Below are 24,452 nucleotides of genomic sequence, written 5' to 3'. Positions count from 1 at the left end.
AAAAAGGAACAATTTGTTTCCATATTCATTCAATGAAAATATGGATTTATCTAAAGGTGTCTTACTTTGGATTCCCCAGAAGCTGACTCTGAGACAAGGACTCAAGTCTAACTAATGTATGTAGAAGGTCATCCCAGGAGATGCTGGGAAAGTGGAGATGTAAATCAGGAGAGGGAATGAGGACAATAAAAGGTGTGTAAATGAGGAAAGGAAACGAAGACAATAAAAGGTATGTTCTGTGCCAGTTATCTCTGAGGATATCTAGCTCAGCTTCTCAAGGGAACTCAAGAAGACAGCAAGAACACATCTAATGTATCCCGGCTGATGTCAAAAGAAGCAGTGATATTTACCTTTCACCTCCTTGTTTATCATTTGTTGGGGATTCTGAGAGACATTAACTCTCCAGACTTCTGGGTGACTCCTACCATAGGCTGAGGGTGCTCCACTGCCAGACGAAAAGTCCTTATGCAGAGAGTTGCAGGGGTTTACATGCAGTAAGTGACCTAAGACATACAGAAAGGGTATCAATGGGGCAATGACAGTTTGTTGTGTGTTTTCAAGACACAACACCTGAGGGAGTATATACTACTTTAGGGAGATTTTCAAGATCATGTTAGATTATGCTATAATTTGTGTTATACTCTGCTGAGACTCTAGTGAACCAGAAAGAACTAATAAAATATACATATAATATGTATAATAATAGCTTATAATATCTCATATTTTGAGTGCTTACTATAGTGTTGTCATATTTTATACAGATTAATGGTTTTTTGTTGTTGTTTTGTTAAGGATTTTATTTATTTATTCATGAGAGACATAGAAAGAGAAAGGCAGAGACATAGGCAGAGGCAGAAGCAGGGTCCATGCAGGGAGCTCAATGTGGGACTCAATCCTGGTACCCCAGGATCATGCCCTGAGCCAAAATCAGACAAGCTTAACCACTGAGCCACCCAGGCATCCCTATACAGATTAGTTAATGACTACAGCAACTCCTTAAAGCCAGTACTATTAAGTATTTACATTTAATTTAAATTATGACTTTGAGGGGATTAGCAACTCACTCAAGGGGACACTACTGGTAAGGGATGCTGTTGGCTTATAAATCAAGGCAGAGTAGCTCCGGAGCTCACATTCATAGTCTATTTCTTGGTTTATTAAAGTGAACTATCAGAGTTTCCTCAAAAGCAATAGAAAGAAGACCTCTAAGGAAGAACCTCCGAAATGCTCTCACAATCAATCATCTAGTGGAGAAACATTGAACCAGTGATGAAGAGAGCTAGGATTTAGACAGGAGGGCTCTAAATGCAAGTAATCAGCCTTAGGTTCTAATTGGAGCCCTGGTGTAAAATTTTACCCTGAAGAAAAGTATTGAGTTCAAAGCATCGGTCCCTTCTGTGGAACTCATGTCCAGCTTCTGGGAACCACTAATGAGAGCATCCCAACAAACGCAACAGGGAGCTCGAGGCTGGGGGAACATTGTTTGTGGTTCCAAGACTCTGAACTGAAAGTTGATAAGTACAAGCCATACATTTGGGATCATTCACTCATTTCTCAGTTAAAAAAAAAAAAAGTTGCCCTGTGTGTGCCTTTTGATCCGGATTCTGACAGGGTAGAAATTCTTTAGACAAGTAAGACTCTTATTTGCAACATAGAGAAATAATTCTTGTCTCCAAAAAAATCTAAAAAGAATGGAAGATGAGTATTGATTGTAAAGTCAATCTAAGTTTAATTCTGAATGGAAGTGATTGAAATCCGTGTTAAGACGCTACAGAATACAGATTACATTTTAAATATCTCTAAGAAATCAGCAAAATTCCTTGGCACATAGGTACGGTAAGATGTGAATATATTTTTGGTTGAAACTAGGTCACTTCCTATTTTAACTAGGAAACTTTTGTTTTAGCTTCAGTGTATTTTTAAATACTGTATTGAAAAATACAGTTGTTCCGTCATTACTTATACCTGAGCTGATGATCACTTTAAGTATGTGCCCAGGAAAATGAGTACAGCTATGAATCTGATAAATATGGATCTGAATTGAAGAGGTTTAAGGAGTTTATTAATCCATCCTCAGCAAGTGCATTTATTAAGGGAGAGTAGATAAAAATTACCAGGAAGTCATGAGGAAAAAGAAAACTATGGAAAGGATGATGATAGCCTGACATCAAAAAACTATTTCTAACATCCATACCACTGTCCACCAGACTTTTCATACTGTAAAGGTATCAAACAATTATCTAATTTTCCAGGTCCTCGACTGGACTAGTTCGTAAGTCATTTATCTTTGGTCATAGCTGGGACCCAAATGGATCAGGAAGCTATTTTTTGGTTGTATTCAATCCTTTGGGGGAAAAAAGAATGTATATTAAAAAAAATCAAACATATCTGCCTTTTTTTCTTGAGGAAGATGGATACATTTTGAAGAGCAGATCTTGGCTTTACTGAGACATACACTCTAGTGATCTAAGTGAGTAAATGCTAAAAATTTCCCACTTCCCTCCATAGATTTTGATCAATTGTCTTAGCTTCTTTCTTAACCCTGTACAAGGAAACTTTCAAAGAGTAACCACTAAAATCCCAATAAAGTAAAGAGATAATAAAAAAAAAAAAAAGGAAATGTTTCCATCTGTAATCTCTTCAGATTTCAGGGTGAATAAATTGGCAGATACCTGGTAAGGCCCTGAGGCCAGAAATTGAGCTTATTTTGTTTCTGTTTTCATTTCTCCTTTTTCTGCCTTGTCAGTTGAATAACGTCTCCGCTGATTTTCTGGAGACTCAAGTCTTCCCGATGGCCATTTGTCACTCCCTCAGCTTCCATGGCTGCTGGCTATGGGTACTGAAAAAGCACCAAGATAAAGAAAAAAAATCAGGGAATAATGTTTATCTTAATGTTCTCTTCCAGAATTTCTACTAAATTTGGGAACCAAAGCCAAGTGGCAAAGTAAAGATTTTCTTTCCATGGATCCTCTAATTGCCCCAAAAAGGCAGCCCTTGGTAGTTTGCGGATTATAAGCATTCAAGGTATGTTGACTGTAGACTGGTAGTCATAAGGCAGATGGCAAGGAATCTGCTGGAAGGCTGAATTTTCACTGGTGCCAAATAGGGCTGAGTGCACAGTAGTTAAGTGGGGTAGCTGTCAAGGAAAGAGACGCTTTGCTTTCCCTCCCCTACAGGGACAGTTGAACCACACACTTCCCTCCTTCCCTGGTTCCCAGTTGCCCTGGGCATTTTTCTCTGTTACAGCATTTCACTCCCGAAATGAATGGCACTTAGCAGGGAAGGTGTCTTTGGTAAGTATTTTACAACAGTGCAGGAGTTAACAGTTTCTTTTTTCATTAAACGTGAGTTTTTGGTGGCTTTGTGACTGGCAGCCTGGAAACTTCTTACTTCCCTTTGATGCAGTGATCTCATAAAGAGTCTCCTTTTCCCAGACATCTGCCAAAGAGAAGGTTATGCTCCTTTCCTCCCTTCCTTCTGCCTTTGTTCCCTGCTTCCCTTCCCTCCCAAGAGCCATATGAGAGATTTTTGTAAAATCCCTGTGAATATGCACTAGCGATGGATGCCAGATAATGCCACAAACAACACACCAAAGGATTCATTTACTAAGGTGTGTGTGTGTGTGTGTGTGTGTGTGTGTGTATGGGAGAGAATTTCCAAAAAAGCTTGGGTAACATGGGAGGTAGTTATAGATCATTAAAAAAGATAACATGAAGAAGGGGAGAAGAGAAAAGTAGTATTTAGTCACCTTTACAACGTCAGTGGACATACCAATGGTAACTTTTTAAAATGTAGATCTGCTGCTGTTAATATTCCACTTACAGCCAATTAAATATTGACAAGGCAATTCTATTGCAAGGCAGATAATGTAGTGTTCCAAAGTCAGAATGTGTCCTCCCTAAGGATGGGCATTATATCACACTTATTACTGCTGCCCAGAGCTTACCACAGGGTTTGGCACAAAGAAAGCGCTAGATAAAGATTTGTTAACTTGAATTGAAAAAAAGTTAGTAGATCACTACATCATGAACTCTGCAAAAGTATTTATGAGAATTAGGATAGTGATTATGTGTAAGTGGAAGCTGATTTATCTGTTATTCTTTTGACCTACACTTCATTAGCACAATCAGTCTTCTGCAGGATGATGCACCTGAGACATTACAAGGGCTTAAAGTATCATCTGAAACGTCCAAGAAAAATTTGATTATATTCTGTAGAGTTTTAGAATTTCTAGTCTAAAAGGTATTTTACTAGACTTTAATTCTTTGAAAATTAGCAATCCATTAATGATATATAGGATAAATTGCTACAATCAGAGTCTATAATTAACCAGAACGCCGAATGTGCAGCAATTAAAAAAATGTTTTTAGGTTGACAGAGCTGGGTTGGAATGTAGATTTGGCTGTCGCTAGATTTGTGATCTTGGTCAGGCCCTTTAGCCGCTCTAGACTTTGGATTCCTCATCTCTGAAAATGGGAATAACAACACCTTCTCCCTCCAGGGCTGTTGAAAGATTAAAGGAGATAATGTATGTGCTCAGCATAGTGACAGGTACTTGGCAATCCTTCACTAAGCAGTTGGAATAGGAACAAGTAGCCTCCCTGGTGTCTCTTCTGTGTTCCCCACTTGTGCTGTGTGATTATTGTATGGATCATGTACCGGGAAAGAGGAAACCCTGGGTGTATGCCATTAAGCACCCTATAGTTCTGCTCTAGAGCTTTCAGCCTTATACTAAAAAGGGAAGTGTTAGGTACTGAAAAAGCTTTTCCAGTGTTTGGCAGCATGTTATTAGTATCACAAGTGGAATTAGTCTAGATGTATATTTTCCAAATATAATTTGTTATTTTCAAGGTGGATCTATACACATACCTGTATTTTTTTTCTTCCAGTCCCACAGGCAATTTTAGATCAGTTCACGGAAAATGCCATCTGTTCTTTGTAGTCAGAAATGAAAAGAAACTGAGTTTTCGGCACCACTATGAGATTTGCATTTGAATAATAGGTGTCAGGTACGTTGGTACCCATTTCTTTTAAGTGTGAAGTTAAATGCTTGTGACTTCACTAAGTGTTGGGAAGCAAGATGTTAATATTGTAATTATCTTTCTTCTTAATGAGATGATATTGAGAAACAGGTTTGGAAAAATTTATTGAATAAGATGCTGAGTAGGAAGAAAAGATAAGTTGGCTGATTTTCCTTTCTTTCTCTCCATGGGTCCCAGGTTAGAGGGGTGGAGAAGAATCCATATGTTGTTGCTTGGAAACTTGGGCCACCTTTCATGGATGCCCAGACCCCTTTCTGTGAGCCAGATAAGGACTGAAAATCTGAGGAGACTCTGTCTTCTGAAAACAGTGGCATTCTGTGGAGATAAAGCCCTCAGAAAGTCACTGCAGGCATTCTGGAGACTTATAGATTCTCTCGCATCCCTCTATCCATCTCCACCTGCAGGCTCAGGAGTCTCCAAGACCACCCTCACTTCTGACACCAAATGCAAGTTCTGAGTTCCCCAAGATCATCCTCAAGTTCAGTAATTCGCTAGATGGACTCACAGAACACAGAAAAGCTGTTAAACGTAGGGTTTGTTTCAGTGAAAAGATGCAAATAAAAATAACAGAGGAAAGAGTTGAAATGGGCAGGATCCAGGACACAAGGCAAGACGCTTCCAGTTTTCTCCCAGTAGAGTTGTGTGGACAGCGTCTGTTTCTCTCAACAACAGTGTGTGGTGATACACATGAAGTATTGCCAACCAGAGGAGCTGATTTGATCCTGGGTGGCCAGAGTTTTATTGGGGCTTGGTCATAAAGCCATGGTTGACCGGATATGCATGCAGCTAGCCTTAGTCTGCAGCCCTAGCCAACACCATGTGGAGCAAGGCTCTCTACCACAAATCACTTTCTTAACATAGCCTATCTAGCATGACTCAAATCCCACTGATGAGCAAAGACGTTCTTATCAGAGACAATATTTCAAGAGTTCAGAGATTACTTCCCGAGAGTTGAACGGCAAACACCAAACCTTGATCTGGGCAAAATTAATCCTGAACTGCACACTACCTTGTCCTTTTCCAAAACAAAGCCATAATTTAAGATCTTAATACAGAACTCAAGTGAGGTAGCTACATAAAGCAAGTCAAGAAGTATCATATCCAGTCTAGGTGCAATTTATTTCTGGCCTTGGATTTCCTCAAAGAATTTGCAATTTCTATGTAGGTACAATCCTGCCGAAATTGAGGAAAAGGATAAATTATTGTAATTTCACTGTCCATTTTACTTAGACATTACCTTACCACACCATAAAAGGCAATCAGAGAATCCATGCAATTTGTTTTAAGAGATTATTTATAAATACTTTTTTTTCCTGATCCTTGAGCCAAGTTGAACACTGGAAAGCAACATCCTTGTGTTCGAGAGAATGTGCAAATCCCTGCTAGTGTCTACTAAAGGAGAGAATTCTTCTAAGTCTGCAGGTTTACTCATCCCCAACTCTGCAGAAGGCTTTCTTGGGAATTATCAAGAGAATAGAATGGCTTCCTTCCCTTAGGTCACCCTATTTATTCATGCATAAGAAGCAAGTGTGAAGAAGGTGTTGCATTTTCTTACTTCATTTCAAACAAATGTAGTGTTAGGATGCTTTGAGCTATTATCAAAAGCTCATGTCCCTCCATATCTCACCTCCCACTGGGGTCCAACTTTATACTCAATTTAGGAATCATAAATACAAATTATTATGGAACTAGATGAGTTTATCAATGTAATGTGTAACAATGTGTATAATGTGTAATAAGAATGTGACAGTAAGTATTGCTGGAGAGTGTAGCAAAGTGGAGATTATCAGACTGTGTGAGAATTCACATAAGGGCAGCCCTGGTGGCTCAGCAGCTTAGTGCCGCCTTCAGCCCAGGTTGTGATCCTGGAGACCTGGGATTGAGTCCCACATTGGGCTCCCTGCATGGAGCCTGCTTCTCCCTCTGCCTGTGTCTGCCTCTCTCTCCCTGTGTCTCTCATGAATAAAATAGATAAAATCTTAAAAAAAAACATTAAAAAAATAAAAACAGTTTGCAGGCAAATCAGACACATCTTTTGGTGGACATGGCCTATGAAGCACTGGTTTGGGACTCCTATAACAGAGGGATAGAAGAGCAAATACCCAAATATTAGTGGGATAAAAGATAGAGCTTATCCTTTGCCTTGACATTTCAAATATTTTCAGATTATGCAATCTGGCCTAATGTTGACTATAAAGATTCAGTTTTCCAATTTTCCTAAGAAATAGAAAGAAAAGAAAGTTAAACAAAGAAATGTACTCAATATTGAATGGGAACATCAAGCAAAAAGAATTACCTTTGTTATCCTATTAATCTTTTATTCTTTATGGTATGGATTTGACCTAGAAAGAAAGAGTCAATGAAGACTTTTGATTTAAACGCACTTAGCTGCTCTGTGATAGGAATAATAGAAATACACATTTTGGGGTAATAAGAAGTAAGTAATAATACCTACTTTTTAAATTAAATTCTAGACAGTGAAACAAGAGTGGTAGGGAGACTTATGCAGTATCATTTTTGACATTTCCATATAATTTAAGGTCACATGAAGTATATAATCTGTAAAATATATTTATGGAGAGTAAATCTGGAATTATCTCACGGAGATTGAAGTCCAGCTTTTTGCATTTCCAGCACATAGTAGGCATCCAACAAATCTTTACTGAATGAATTTTTAAAAATGTTTGTTTGTATCCTGTCTCAGAGCTCTATTGGGTTTTCTAATCATGCATAGCCCATGTCAGATGAAAGATAAACTGTGCCCAGTGAACAATGACCATTGTCTTTTCACCGTACCCAAAATAAGAAAAGGAAAGGCCAGTGTTTGAGGGGAAATTATTCTCTTGATAAAACTCCAAGTACTTGAACTTTTATAAGGCTGGCCTTCCCAGTAAGATTTTAGATCCAAAGAGTTTCAGTAAAGAATCAGCGTAAGCACTCACAAGTTTGGGTGCTTATCCAAACTGAAATTAATCTCTGAACCTTTTGAGGTTTTCTGAGTTCTAAAGAAAGCTGAGAAAGCCAGAAAGGGCAGAGAAATCACAGAGAAGAATGGAGGAGAGTGATCATAGGAAAAGCTGCAGAGGCCAGAAAGATCACATGGGTGAGGGGGAGCAGAGGAGGGCATGGAGAGGGGTTACTGAAATGGAGGAGGAGGAAAACAGAGGAGCAGAGGGAGCTTGGAGGGAGCCAAGGAGGCCAGAGCAATCACAGCAGAGATGTGGAGGGCAGAGGGAGCGCAAAGAAAACAGAGCTGAGTGGAGAGATTACAGAGGTGCAATCAGTACAGAGAAGGAGGGCAAGAAAGATGCCCTCAAGAAGGGCTAGATTCCAAACTCCGACTGCTTCAAGGGAAGAATGGCAAGACCTTTCATTTGGATTGTGATCGTTTGAAATCTGGAAAAAAATTTCCTCTCCCTTCCTTCCCTGTCTTTTCTTCTCACCTCCCCCTATCCCATCTCCTTTAAAAAAAGAGGTCGGAAAGAAAGGAGGTGGCTTGATTTTTTTCCCCTAGTTGTTTTGCAGTTTGGTTACCAATATGCAAGACTTAAAATGCAACGCAATATAAGGTTTAAAAGATGAAACTGACTTGAAATAGAATATAAGCTATCTTTCTTCCTTTGGAAAATTCAGTGTGAATAAACTATATTTGAGAAGGAGCAAAAAAAGCATACTTTTTAATAAACAAAATACTAGTAATACTTTAGCAAACTAAGTGTGTGAGTGTTTAAGTATTAAACTGTAATATTGTTTACTGGACAGACTCCCTTCATTACATGATGAGAATAATTTGAGTGGATCACCTAGGTGAGAGGCAATCTGTTGCGGACTATCTAAGTGTGCCACAGTGCCTGGCATCACAGCTTTAGCTGATCTCCTTGGAGGGTATATCTTTTCCCAATTCAATCCCCTCTTTTACAGGTAGAGAAATAGATATCCAGAGAAATAGGCATATTGTCTTAAGGCCACGCCTGAATAGGAAGACTTTCAGCTCTATCTGTACTAAACGCAATTCTGACAAGATGTGTAACTTTTTACACCTTCTCAGTTTCTGAATCATGACTCATTTGTGGGTTGTGTTGAGGTAGGCTGTCAGAGGTAATTGAAATTAAAAGCAGAAAAGCAGCTATTTTAGTCTGACCCATAAAATAACCCCCTTGGCCTAGCTTCTGGGTACTCTTGGTGGGATGTCTGTTCCATTGTAACATGTTGATAAAAGCCAGCTCTCTTTCTTTTCCCCAGGTAGGTCTCACATGTACACCCTAACCCGGTCCATCAGGATTTGTTTTGTTCTGCTCTGTGATTGTAAATGTGTGATGTTTATTGAGACTTGAGGTGGGAGGAGGGGTTCAAGTAAGAGAATGCATGAATAAACCATACCTATCACCAGTATAAAAACATGCAACTGAGATCATAACAGGGAAAGGTAGTCATCTTCGTATTCAAAGTACCATATGGAATTTTTATCATTATAAAACCTTCCTATTCTCTACCTTGTTTTGCTGCTGGATAAGAAATCAAGAGGGCACAGTCCTTACTCTTTCTGATTTCTTAGACTTTCTGGGTAAGCACATGCCACTGTTAAACTCCATTGCTAATTCTCATTGGTCCTGAGTTAACACCAGGGAAATTTTTCTTAAAAGATCTTGTTTCTTTTATTTTAAGGTGGAGGGGGGCAGCACAAGGCGATGGGGGAGGAGAATAAGCATACTCCTTGCTGAGCACCTAACCTAATGTAGGGCTCAATTCCATGATCCTGAGATTATGACCTGAGCTGAAATGGAGGATCAGACACACTTAACTGACTGAGCCACCCAAGTGCCCCCAACACGATGGGAACTTTTAAAATGGCTTCTAACTTCCAGCAGCAACTGGATTATAATAATTCCTGAAACTACAGCATTATTGTACTCATCAAAACAAAGCTTTTCCCATCTGTTTTAAGATTCTTCCAGTGATTTTATCATGCTATTTATTCTTCTCTCAATAATAATTAAATAATTTCTTTAGTAATAATCACATGCTAGTTACCTACTGGAGTGAAAGGATTCAAAAAGTTGGAAGGCGGTGACCATTTTCAAGTATCTTCCCAGGAAATACGATGGAACTATGTGAAACCTTGTTCTTATTTATATTGACTTCCATACATCTGTCTCTTCTTCAAACTGGAACCTCTTTCAGGTTAGAGAGTTTGGTTTCTCCTCCTTATCTAACTCCCCCTAACCCGTGGTATGGCATATAGAACACAATCATTGTGTTTGTTGGCTAATAGGCTTCTGCCCAGCTTCTCCAGGATATACCATCACTTCTGCTCAATTTGGTATGGGCAAGCCAGCCTGACCTTTTTCAGTTACTGTTCTCTTGTTTTTCTTCTTCTTATATTTCCTAGAACAGATCCTGGTGAGTATTGTCTTTGATTTTCCCATGCCTACTTCTTTGTCCTTTTGTTCTGAGAAAATAACACCTACATTACTTTGTGGACTTGCTGGGAGGACCAAACGCAATGCTGTATACTTTTGAAAGGTAGGTATAGAAAGCTTTACAAGCAGGTGTTATTTTTATAGAGCTGTTTCCTTTGGTGTGAAAGTAGAGAATATAAGCAATGTACGTGTGAAACTGGGTACAAATATATTATTCACAAATTTGGGACATAGAAATGTCAGCAATTCGATACATTTAAGAACAATTAGAAACAAATTTTTATCAGGCCACCTATCAGTAACGGGAATCATGAAAAACAATGGGTAATAGAAAAGCAATTTTGTTTTACTGTTGAGTTGACCAGAGATGTGCAATTAGATACAAGCACCACTTCAATGTGCATGATGCACGATCATGTGCACACTCAGGTATCCTTGTAGGTTCAGTAAAAATTGGCAGGTAAGAGTGTAGACTCTGGAGCAAGATTGTCTAGGTCAGAATCTGGCTCTGTCATTTGGCAGCTGAGAGATCTGTCTGCCCCTTGTTCCCTGCCTGTAAGTTGGAGGTGATGGATTTAAGAGTACCTAATGTTTCAGGCTGTTGAGTTGATTAAATGAGGTATCTATACAGTAATAATCTTAGAAAAGAGTCTGACATATAGAAAGCACTATGTAATCATTAGCTGGATTTATTCTCATACAACGAATGGTCGGAAGTGTAGCCAACCATTCTAGGTTTTGTTCTTCAAGACATTTAACATCAGGTCAGGTGAATATGTAGATGGAGAGGCAGCACTGCTCAGTCACTTCCAGCTTTGGCCAAGCTTTCCTGGGGATGGTGTCAGATTCTGGATTCTGCTAAACGAGGATGAGGATGGTAAGGAGCAGAATACAGTAGACTAATTCAATAGGTGAATGTTGTACAAGATGAAATCAATCTAGATCACCTGCCATTGCTAAATGGCTAAGAGCACAGCCATTGGAGTTACTCCTGGGTCCTGATCGTAGCTCTATCCTTGACCAGCTGTATGGGTGACACACATTCCAGACTGAGAGGTTGGGTTGTTGTGGCAGAGCACCGAGCACAGAGCACGGCCACTCAGGCATCCTGTGCGGATGTTAGTTTCTGCTCAATTTGGCCCACTACACATGGTTCTGTTTTGTTTCGACTCTCTGGCTTTGCTTTAATGACTTGAGAGAAACAACAGATTTCCATTTCTTTTTGCAAATATTTTAGCACTTAAAGATTGTCATTCGCAAAGTTGTTATATCGATAACAAAGCGAGCCTGAGCCCTGCATGAGCAGGGTCTGTTTCTGGGGAAATAGCGTATCTGTTTCTGCTTTGCCTCATCTGCCATGTATATTTCAGTTGTTAATTGGAGATGAAAACGTTTCCAAGTTTTCTTCTTCCCAAGGTATTGATCCTTTGGGTGAACATAAAGTCTTAACCCCTTAAGCTTTATCACCATGCTTTTTCTACCTTATCAATTCAACTGGATTTAGCATGTATTATCAGTATTTAGATCTTGACTTTCTTTCTACTTCTTTCTCCTTTAAAGCAATCTGTCTAGCTGCAAACCTCATGTTAGAAGAGATTATATGATTGTTTTTTGGTTTTATAATCTGTTTGAAGAAGAAGTGGCTGCACACTTGAGGATTTAAATGATGTCTCAACAGGAAACAGCTTCTCTATTGAAAACCTGATTTCTCACAGAGCTGCTTTTTCTTTCTTTATAACAAAATTTTCAGATTTGATCACACTGCTACCAGGACATTTCGTTTTATTTAAATGCAACAACACAAACATCACTAATCTGGTTTCCCCAAATTCATTTGCGTACTCCCTGTCAACAATGGTTTTATCAGCCATCAAAATCTAATTGAAATGGCAGTGCTGCATGTAGTCATCCAATAATTATAAAATAAACAGACTGAAAATTCAGATGCATTTGAACAAAAGCCATCAAAGTAACATAAACAGGAGAAAAGGTAATTAAAGAGCTTTCTCTTTTTCAGCTTTTAACATTACAGGTTTATTTAAATGCAGCTCTAGTAGGAGCCCTGAGGTGGATTGATTGGCCAAATTTGTTGGCTGACACTATTCTGAAATGTGTCCCATTAAAAATGTGGTAAAGAAAATTCAAAAAACACAATAACCATGGCACCTCAAAAGCATTGCTTTACTTTCTCCTCTGAGAACTTCCGTGGTCATGCGCACATGTGACAGTTAATAATAGATGACAAAAGGCAATGCGCTTTATCATTTAAACACCAAAGCATCAGATATTTGGGCAAATAGAGCAATCTGGTCCCTGACTATAAAACTGTGACGTCAAAGGGTTGCTCAACATAGGCTGCAAAACCTCCACTTGAATTTTTCACCTGCTGGAGACAAGCAAGCTGCCTATCAGAGGCTGTAATGCTTGAATGCAAGCAGTTTAGCAATAAGAGATTCAAACTTTTGAAAGAGAGGTAACAAAGCCCTAAGAATAAGCCCCGGTCATGAATGTATATATAGTCCTAGGGCTGGTTGGCATAGCAACTCTTTCTGAGAACCCTGGTGCTGCTTAAGTAAACAGCTGAAGCACAGAGCGTGCCTCAGCTAAGCTGGGTCCATCTGTAGTATCAGCATGTGAGGATCAGAACAGGAACATTTTCTCCAGTGAATTGATGATATTTTGGTATCTCCTCCTAATAACTCCATTGTTCTCAACACTCCGTGGCAAGCCTCTGGTTCTCTCTCTTTCTCCGTATGGCCATTTTGTTGAACAATCTCAGCATAGGTGAATCTGACTGAGTTGGTTTTGGGATAACTAAAAAGGATCTAAGCTCAATATCTTTCCTCCGTTACTTGTCAAGAACTTCCAAAGAAAACGAATCGATGTTTCTTTACAGCAACTCATTATAATGACCCAACAGAAATGATTGCTGCCCAAGTTTTTATTTCAAAGTTCAGCACACTGGGCAATTAATTGCAAAGGTTTGGGAATCAGACAAACCTAGCTATGGTTCTGGTTCCACTATGAAAAGCGGTGTCACGTTGAACATACTGGGCATGTTATCGATCCTTTCGGCAGCTCTTTTCTCAAATGTAAAATGAAGATAGTAATAAATACTTCATGGGCACTGGAGGATTAAATAAGCTACTGTATTTAAAATGCTATATGCAGTACTCAAGAAATGGTAGTACTAACACGACTTGCTGGGTTTTTACCCAATGGCATTTTAGAACTTGATGTGTTCAATGCCTGCTCTTTTTCATGTGATTCAGCAATAACTCCTGACTCATCTGAGCCAAGTGTTGTGGTCTAATTCCCCTCACCAGGGGCTGATTTGTGGTGGGTGTGTGGTCCTAGTTCTTGCCACTGATAAAGGAAGGGAGTTCTTGGAAGACAAGTTAGTGGTAAGTTATTAGATCCAGTTGGATGAGAGTAGTAAGAGGTCCCCACGGGTTTCAAGGTTACAGAGTAGATGAGAAAACACATTATGAGAGCTTTTAGGTACTTTTAAGTGGACACTCTTAGATAGCTAGGATTTGTGACTAACAATTGGAAAGTTCTATTTGAAGTTCTGGGCTTCATTACATGTGATACTCTTCTGGAACTGAACTCTGCAAACCATTGTTTTATAAGGATTTTAAAAGTACAGGCTATAATGCTTTAAAAAAATATGTAGTTGAATAATTCACCTTTCTGTGGAGAAAGGGGGAAAAAAGCAGCTCTATCTCTTGGAAACTTGAATTTTTCCCAGAAAGTTCTTTTTAGACATGTGAGAGAATGGTAGGGTCATAACTAATGGGTTTTTTCCTTCCTTGAGGCTCTATCACCCATTTCTGACAAAGGAAGAGACTTTAATGGGAAAGAATCAGTAGTAAGGTCAATTGGAGTCTCTTTTATTGATATCAAAACATCTGTGCTTCCCGAGAAAAATGAACTGAGAATCATCATAATTCTGAGTATCTGGAACAGAATTCTGAATGGCTTAACTCACACTCCCATTCCTTGATCCCCCTTATTGATCTTTGCCCCCCAAATAGTCCTTCTCAGTCCAGTGATTTATTTTTCTCTTGCTTTTACTCCTGATAATTTGAAAGTGTTGTGTTTCCAAAAATTTGTATTGTTTTCATGAATCACATCTTTTTTTTCTGATTATTATAAGTTAAGATTTTTCTTACTCTGTACAACTCAGGATTCTACAAAGAAGGTTGAGATAACAAAGGATGAAAGCTGGTGTGTGTCTGTGAGCCGTTGAGTTCTTTTCCTTGGGAGTTTCACTGAATAATCTGCCACTAATATGATGCATGATATTGTCTTGGCAGTTTATTATTTTGAGGCAATAGAACATAACAGATTGGAAGGAACTATCTTGATCTATGATATCAAGAATCCACAATTTATAGCTCTGTCTATTTGCTGGTAAAAAGACTCTCTCTGAGAGTAGAAGGCGTGTGCATCTATGTAGTGATAAGAACGTGGTCCTTTAAATGTTTTTTGATATCCTTACATTTGTACAGTGCCTATGATTAGGGACCAAATTCCTTATATTTTATGTAAACACACAAAATACTTGTATTTGTTCAATATATATTATTACACTGACTCTTCACAATAACCCTGTGATGTAAGTTATGTGAATTCTCAATGCAGAGATGAAGAGCCTGAGGTACAGAGGAAGTTAGATATCTTGCCTAAAGTCACATAGCAAATGAGTGGCAGAGGGACTCCACCCCAGGTCTTTTGATTCTTAATGATATTGTTTAATTTACTTTTTTCTTCACAGCTGTTTCTACAGGTATGTGTGATTTAGCCTGGGGCGAACACTGTTTATTCATAACCCACTTGTCATATAATTTTTTGGAGTGCTGTCTTTGCCTGGTTTAAAGGCCATGGCTAAAGGCTGGTCTGTTTCCCGTGATAAAGAACAACTAGTTAGGTCTACATCTCAACCTTTTCCCTTCTGGGGCCCTACACTCTGGGGCTACTGCACATCCACCTTAATCACAGGTCAGACACCAGACAATTAGGGCAGCCCCTATGCTCTGGAACCTGAGGAATTATTCAAATCATCCAATTCACAGGAAGCTCAGGAACATAGCTAACCCCACCATACCTGCTTTACTTAAGCCGCTTCCTCCATCTCCAGCGGGCTGTTATTCTTTCTCGGTCCAATCGCCTACGCAACCCTCCCCAGCAGACTCCTCTCATTTGGAGTCCAACTAATAGAGTTTTGCCTTTCATCTATCCGAGTTTCATTGGGTTATGTCTTGCCCTCAAAAGAATCCTTAAATCTTATACAACACCACTTTGGAGTTTAAATTTGTCTCTAACCTTTTCTGATACACTGTGATATAACTGGAAAAGCTTTGGATAGAGAGACAGGTGTCTGAGCTTCTATCATAGGCTTTGTGTGGCCTTGAGCAGGTTTATTTAACCCCTTGAAGTCTCAGCGTTCTCATCTGTAAAATGAACAATCACCCTCAATGCAGTGGTTCCTGTTCTGGGTTAATCTATCATTTTGTGGTATAAATTGGTGGGATAAATCATTTGTGGTATGCATTTCTATTATGTTGTGGTATAAAATGGCCAAAGTACAAAGGTATCTGAGGACAAATTAAAGAGGGATATTCAGCTGGAAGGCGGTGTGTATGTCCTGTAGATGTGAATCTTTCAGTATGGTTTATTCACATTGAAGTCATGATAACATGATAAAAGGTATCATGAAGAAATCCTTTTGTCAAAATGATAGAATAGCACACAAAACTGGACTGTACCTAATAAAACAATAATGACTGATATCTCTCCAGGCTGGTTGGTAGCCCATCGTTATAGCACCAGAAACTTGCTTGTTATAGGATTTTGAAAGTCTCCTTTCCAGAATGTAACCTATGAATTCTGAGACCATTTGTTAAAGTTCCTTTGAGATTGTATTTTTTTTTTTTTTCATTCTCTCTCTCTCTTTCTTTTTCTTTTATTTTTCTGGTCAGGAACTTCAGAAGCTGCTGAAGCTGCAGATTTTAGTGTCATTGACCTGCCTTCCTCTTTGTTTGGTGGTTGATGAATCCTTGGGGAGAGGTGTCTGCAACCCTGATGGAGAAAATAGAGCTGCTGTGAACGGCAGTTCCTGAATGCCTGATTTTTCTGAAAGATAGGCTCTTGATCAGGCAAGCAGGAACTTAATGATTTATGCCTTGATGCTCAACTCCAGATAAAGTTAGACTATATCCTAAAGTGTATATGGGAGGAAAAGTTATTACAACACTTGGCTTGTCAGGGATAAATTAAAAAAGAAAAGAAAAGAGGGGGAGAGAGAGAGAGAGAGAGAGAGAGAGAGAGAGAGAAAGACATTAAATAGCTTGTATTTGACATGATCCAAATTTCAGCAAACCTAAAAATAATAATAGAAGAAAGAGTCTTAAAACACTTGCATGGCCTCATCCTCTTCCACCAGGCTTTCTTTTTATTCAAGGTTGAGCTCAGGGCTTTATGGTGCATTTATATTTTAGTACCAGTATGAATAAAAACTAGCATTTTGAAGGCTTGGAAGAAGCATGAGATTTTTTTTTTAACCTCTCCCTATCTCTTTTCTAAAGACAAATGATTATATTTTAATAACCTAAATAAGAGATGGGTTCAAGATCCCTCATTGGGATTAGAAATAGAATTAAGAGTCAAAGTTATAATACCAAATCATTCTAGAGTGCCTGAGAGGTTCTGCTGGTTTTGTAATTGGTTAGTTCTCCCGTTTAGATCCTTTAAAATACTTTCTCCTTCCTGTCTATCCTAATTTTCCCTATCCTGCAAAGGTCAGTACAGGTGAAGAGCCATCTCCTTGTAAAGAAGTTTCTCTAGTAGAGCAGACCTTCCTTCATACTCTATGCAGATGGTCTCACATCTCTTCACCATGTCTGTGTGTTCTCCATTGGTTTCAGTATGCTCTTCCTTCTGACCACAGAGCCTGTTTTCTTTGGAGGACTTCCCTCTAGCTATTGTAACCAGTCGCCTGCATGCTCAAGAGGCTCTGCAGACAGCTGGAGTGCTGGACACCTACCTGTCCTTCAGAGGCCCTTGGACATAGGTGACTAGCATGGAAGTATGGAAGCTCATCTCCTCTGCCTCCATGTGTTCCAGACTTCCCATGTAGGATCAAGTTGAAATTATCATCTCTGAGACTTTGAAATATTACCCTGCCTTGGCTTCTTCCCCTTTCCTGTCCTGCTTTCTTCCTTCCCTTAGCAGTTTATTTTGAGAGTAGTTTCATAATGCAAATCTCATCTCAAGGTTTGCTTCTGGGGAACTTGACTTAAACCACAACTTTTCTGCGATCCATTTTCTTGGAATTCTACTAGCAATCTCTATGTGGTTGAGCGCTAGTATTAGACTATGTCATGTGACTTGCTCTCTTTTCACTCCAAGGAGATTGTGATCTCTCTGATGGTGGATGGAATCCTATCTGACGTCTACTATTTTTACTTTATTGTTTTATCCTGCATCTATTTCCAAAAAAAGTCTTTAGGAGCTTTATAGTAAATGAATAGGTAAAATAAAACCAAAATCAGTGCACAGAAGATAAATGATAGGAACCGAAAAATGAAAGGAGGAGGAAGGAAAAATCAACAACTTTAGTCTGAGGAAAGCAACCAAAATCAAGAATAATATTTCGCTTGTACTTCTTAGCAGCTAGGATAAAGATGGAAACATGATTTTTTTTTTTTTGGTGGTTTTCAATGTTTAGTAGCATGAAATTGTTTTAGTTACCCATTGCTGTGTAACAAATTACCCCAAAAGAAACCAGTTTGAAACAACAAACATTTATTTGCTCTCACAGTTTCTAAAGTACAGGAATTGGGGAGCATCTTAGCTGGATGGTTTTAGCTCATGGTTTCAAGCTGCAGTCAAGCTGTTGCAACAGGTGCAGTCACATCAACTCACGACTGGGGGTGGAGAATCCATTTTGAAGCTCACTCATTTGGCTGTTGGCAGGTCTCAGTTCCTCATTAGTTGCTATCCAGAGGCCTCCCTTCTTTCTCACATGTGCCTCCTCACAGGTGGCCTGAATATCCTCAAGACATAGTAGCTGGCTTTCCCCAAAATTAGTGATCTGAGAGAAAGCCAAAACAGAAGTTGCAGTCTTTTCTGGGAGATGATAAACCATCACTTCTGTTCTATGTCACTGGTCTCACAGACAAACCATCATACGGTGTTGGAGGGACTACACAGTGTATGAAGGCAAGGGGGTGGAAATCCTTGGGGCCATCTTGGAGGATGATGACCATAGGAGTATATCACATGTATTCATTTCTCCCGAAAGCCGAAAGAGTGAAAAAAAATATTTCAGAGGAGGACCATGTGTGTACAATTATTTTGTACGTTCCATGTACTTGTCATATAAAGGGTTCTCAATGAATATTTATGGATACACAAAATACACTTCTCTTCCAGAATGTTTTCTCCATAAGAAAGATTAAGTCAACTAAAACTATTGAGGACAAAGTATCTGTAGTAGATACTACATTGGATGCTGTTTTGTGTACTTATAAATCAATCTTTTAAAAAGTATTGTAGGTATGCCACTTCCTCTGTTTCTAATGCTTGCACTCAAACAGTGCTCAGATTGCTTTCATTTGAACTTCAGCAGCCTCTTAATGCACCTTTCTTAGTCTCAATTCTCTTCATCCTATATTTCACTTTCATCATGTCGTTATTGCTTAATGACTCATTACTAATATTATAAAATCCAATCTCCTTGACTCTTCCAAAGAAGAATTCATCTACTCAAGTCTCTATTCCATTGCTTACATCATGAGCCCTTGTATTCAACTTGGAAGAATTGTCACTTCACCATGGAAGAAGTATTCCCAATCATGCTAATTTTTAACTAATAACTTGTTCTTATTGCCATTTCTTCTACTGAGAATCTCTTATTCTATTATTTGTTGTCTCCAAGTCTTTGTTGAATTGTCTTCCTCAATATTTCCTTATCTTCACCACCTCTGCCTTAGTTCAAATCCTAGTATTTCTTAGGTGGATTATTATGTGTCTTTTTTTCTTTCAATTTTTAGGTACTTTCTGCTCCAATCCATTCTCCATATCACTGCATTATTTTTATAAAACATCGTACTGATTATATCATTTCCTTGCTTAAAATGAACAAAACACATTAAGAGCTCAGTAACTGTTAATTGCGTGAATGAAAGGACCAGGTAAAGTTCCACTCTATTGCCATCAAGTTTTCCTATAATTCTGACTGTCACTTAGATCTTTTACTCTTTTAAGGTCCTGTGATTGTCTATGTTCTCTCTCACTCATTTTGATGTTCTATAATGTGTTTCTGCTGTTATCACTTAACTTTCTTTTTTTAGAAAAGATTTATTTACTTATTTAGAGAGAGAGAGTGTGTGAGCAGGGGTAGAGAGAGAGGGAGAGGAAACAGCCTCTCCACGGACTACAGGGCCTTCCTTACTCAGGGCTTGATCTCAGGACCCTGAGATCATGACTTGAGTTGAAATCAAGATTCTGATGCTTAAAAACTGACTGAGCCAACCAGATGCCCTCTTTCTTTCATTCATTTATTCTTCATTTGCTTATTAAATCAACACATTTCTTGAGTACCTTCTATATGCCACACACCATGCTAAGTCTTGAGGGCACAATGAAGGAAAAATAGATAGGCTTTCCCCCTTCATGACCCTTAGAGTCTAGTTGCAAATGGACATAAAATTAAATAATCACATCATGGAAGGTATAATGACAGACTGAGGAAAGTGCTACAAAGGAGTGGTTGTATGAAGGCATGTAACAGAGGAACCAGCCCTAGACTCAGACTTCAGGGACAAAGTTATTTATTTATTTATTTATTTATTTATTTATTTATTTATTTATTTATTTATTTTTTATTTATGATAGGCACACAGTGAGAGAGAGAGAGAGGCAGAGACACAGGCAGAGGGAGAAGCAGGCTCCATGCACCGGGAGCCTGACGTGGGATTCGATCCCGGGTCTCCAGGATCGCGCCCTGGGCCAAAGGTAGGCACTAAACCTCTGCGCCACCCAGGGATCCCACGAAGTTAATTATTGATGATGATGATGATAATAATAATAACAACACTTCTGAGGAAATGACTTTTGAGCTAAGATCTGAATGATGAGTAGAAACCACATAACAAAAAGTCTGCGGCAAGTAGTGAGGATAAAAGACCCTCTTTTAAACAATGCAGTTGAATACATAAAGACTGTGTGATGGGATAAAAATTTAAAAAGCTGGCTTGATTGGATCCAAAAAAGAGAAAAAGGACGTTAATGGAAAGACTAGTGAAATCTGAATCACGTATAGAGTTTAGTTAATAACAGTGTACTAGTGTTAATGTTAATGGTCTCTAAGGTTTGACTAACATTGCAGTAATGAAAGATGGTAATGTTAGGGGAAACAAAAACTGAGTGAGCAGCATATGGGAACTCTCTACTATCTATTTAACTTCTATATAAATCTAAGATTATTCCAATTAAAAGTTTATTGAAAAATAATAGGGGTGCCTGGATAGCTCAGCAGATGAGCATCTGCCTTTGGTTCAGGGCGTGATCCCAGGTTCTAGGATCAAGTCTCACATCGGGCTCCCTGCATGGAGCCTGCTTCTCCCTCTGCCTGTGTCTCCGCCTTTTTCTCTGTGTCTCTCATTAATAAATAAATACAATCTTTAAAAAATTAAATAAAATAATAAAAATAATAATATGTCCAGAATGAAAGAAGTTCAGTGTGTAAAGGAAGAAGTGTGCAAGATACTGTTGAAGATTAAGACCAGGCCAAGGTTTCCACAGACCTTGTGCACCATTTTAAGAATGTTGGTCTTTGTCTTGCAGTAAAGGGAGGGCTGTGGTGGTTTAAAACAGAAGACATCACAGCAGAGATTCATTTGAAAGTGTCACTGTCCTGGGGGCAGTGTGGAGAGTGCATTAGAAGGATACTGGGCTGGGACACTTTTGCAGTTAATCAGACAAGAAATGAATTAAATTAAGGTGGAGCAGGCTTATTCTTAGCAACATATATGTTTTTGGGTTTCATTTACCTCTTATTTATCTTTAATGTCTGTCACAGAATTCTGCACATTGTATCTATGGAACACATCTCTATTGAATGAATAAATGAATAAGTAAATAGATGAATTAACAAAAAAGGATTAGATCAGGTTAAGCAGCCCCTTGGCAATATCATGGTGACCCTGTCTAAAACTCAAGGGCTGGAACTGGTGATTTCTGATAGAGTCGATAGACTTTCCCTCATAGTTTCCCCTCTTGCTTTCAAAAACCCTTCCTCACTCCCGAAATGAGTGATTTCTTGTCTTATTTTTGGAACACCCTGTGCTTGCACAAAGGTTTTGGGAGGAACATTGATGAAAAAGCAGAGGTTCAAGAACTCTTTGAAAGAGAACTTGGAAGTGTTTGATACCTGGGAATGCAAGAAGTAAGTCAAGATGTGGTGAGTCATCAGCACAATGGCTTCTTTTTTGAGCATATTCATTCCACACATAATTTGTATTTTCCCCTTTTGGCAATAGAAGTAATCTTAGCTTTCTCAGAGACATCCTTAATTAGGAGTTCTTCACCTCCTGGGGGAAAGTTTCTAATTTCCCAATAGAATAAGGAAGCCCGGGAAACCAGGCAGTAGCGTGTGTATGAGGAAGGCACCATACCAAGAGTTCCGTTTGCTCACTTCTGGTGAGAGCCAATGGGTTAGGCAGTGGCGAGTCTGAGTTTTCTGCAAGCCTTTCTCATTTGAAAAGACAGTGCAGATTTCTGTAGAACTATCTCTTGAGCTAATTGGCTTGAAGATCAGGAGACTGCTGAGTTCTTTCAACCTAGAGGAAGAAGCGACTAAGGGTGATTAACATTCCAAGATTATTTCAGCCAGGCAACCCTCAGGATCCCAGTTCCTCTCCTAGAATCTTTGTTCTAACATTCACACTCAGTGTTTGGGGAAGGCTGTCCCTACCCATGTTTTTTTTCCTAACATATGACCAATTTTAGCCAATGGAGTCTATATCATAGATCTCAGAGGTTAATCTTTTCCCTTTCTTGTCTCCTCTCCTTCCCAGACATGCATTCATTTGACTGGCAGCCTGGAAAATTGAAAAATGCCACAGGGGTTATTAAGGTTGAAATCGTTTCTGCTCTTTGAAGCTCTGCAAGCTAGTTATTGCTGCACCTATAATATCCAGGCATCAGAATAGCACGTATTGTTCTTAAGCTTGCCTGACACAGGCCCATATCAGCTGTAACACCCAGATAGAATGAAGGGGTCTCAAGATGTCACTTCTCCACTCTGAAATATATCCCTTTAGTCAATTAAAACAGAGTCCCTGAAGTTATTAGAATGTATTCTGTGTCTTATGCACACATGTTTGATTTACTTTTGTTCTTATTAAAAGGGTAAGCCTAGAGAAAAGGAAAAAAGAGAATCTTCCATAATCCATATTTTAATAATTGCCTGAGTGCACATTTACTCTACAGAGACTTTCCTGTTTCTGTAACTATTTACTTGGCTCTTCTGCAAAATGTGTATTACTTACCTGGCCTGGTAGACCATGACACAGCTTCTGGCCTATCATGTAATCCTGCATTTGGCTCCCCCTGAGCCATTATGGTGTTTTGAGTCCATCTGTAGGATGGAGATATTATTTTAATGGGTCTTTTTTTTTTTTTTCACAATAATGGCTCCATATTGTATAAATTGTATTGAGTCATTATGATGTTAATATATAAATATTAAGGAAACCATTGGGAAAAAGTAACTGTGTAATTGAGATAGCCTATTTTCCAATGTTAATAACTTCTTCTTTAATTTTTCTCCATAAAAATATTGAGGGAGTTTAATCCACATTAAAAACTTACAAGCACTTATTAAAAAAAAAAAAAAGAAAGAAATCGTTTCATACCCCACCTCAATAACAGGGAACAATACCACCTCACCCACTGGAAAACTTCTATGAATCATTTAAACAAAACAAAGAAAAGAAAAACACCCCAAAGCCAAAGTACATCATGATAACAAGAAACTTCAGAGATTCTTCAGGAGAGAGAATTTGTTTCAATTTAGTTTTAGGGCAATAGTTTGTTTTTACCATGTTGCTTCAGGCAAATGATTCAATATTAGCAGTAATACCTGCTTATGACTAAGAAAAGGAAGATATAAAATAATCTATAATAATAAAAAACCCTAATCATGAAAGTGAACTTAAATTCATGTTCTTCAAGGATGCCTGGGTGGCTCAGTTGGTTAAGCATCCAACTCTTGGTTTCAACTCAGGTCATGATCTCAGGGTCCTGAGATTGAACCCTGTGTTGGGCTCCTTGCTCAGCAGAGAATATGCTTGGAGATTCTCTCTCTCTTCCTCTCCCCCATGTCCCATTCATGCTCACTCTCTCTCTCAAATAAATAAATACACTTAAAAAATTATGTTTTTAAAAAATTCAATGCATGTAGTTGGCTTACTACCATATTGCTATATCAATCAGGGTCCTGGTAGGGAACAGAGCTCATTCCAGATGATCCAAATAAGACTTTAATAAAAAGATAACTTACAGAGGTATGGGGCTGCAATCCACCGGGAACGCATGAAGGATAGTGAAGTGTTCCCTTCAGGGAGTGAAAGTAGGAAGCTATTATCACACCCACCAGTGCTGAAGGGCAGAGAGGAGGAAATGGTATACTTGGAAACCAGTAAGCAGTAGGAGTGTGTAGAGAGGGCTATTGTCATAGTAGATCAGTACACTTGCCACCATAGCTGCGGTATGAAAATGGAATGAGTGGGGAAGAAATACTCCAATTTCTGTCCTTTTGCCACCCATCTCCTGCTATACCTCTGTTGGACCACCTCACTCAGGAGGCAGCCAGAGAGAGATGTAGAACACAGGGGCTACCTCCTGAACATCAAAATAAGGCAGAGCAAAGAAGGAAGGGGCACCAAAGTGGGAAATATTCAGAACAATTGGTTTTTGG

At 38.9% G+C, this 24,452-nt stretch overlaps 1 long non-coding RNA gene across 1 annotated transcript; it reads right to left on the bottom strand.

The window, feature by feature from the left end:
• Window positions 1-18,254: 18,254 nt before the first annotated feature.
• On the bottom strand, window positions 18,255-24,095 carry LOC119865132. Its single transcript, XR_005376009.1, has 4 exons — window positions 24,036-24,095; window positions 23,023-23,111; window positions 22,147-22,311; window positions 18,255-18,560 (listed from the first exon to the last, which is right to left on the bottom strand). It is a non-coding gene; the product is annotated as an uncharacterized LOC119865132 (long non-coding RNA).
• Window positions 24,096-24,452: the final 357 nt, after the last annotated feature.

This window comes from Canis lupus, chromosome 22, assembly GCF_011100685.1.
Source record: "Canis lupus familiaris isolate Mischka breed German Shepherd chromosome 22, alternate assembly UU_Cfam_GSD_1.0, whole genome shotgun sequence".
Taxonomy (NCBI): domain Eukaryota; kingdom Metazoa; phylum Chordata; class Mammalia; order Carnivora; family Canidae; genus Canis; species Canis lupus.
The sequence above is the reverse complement of the archived record's forward strand: the minus strand, read 5'-3'. Positions and strand labels throughout refer to the sequence as shown.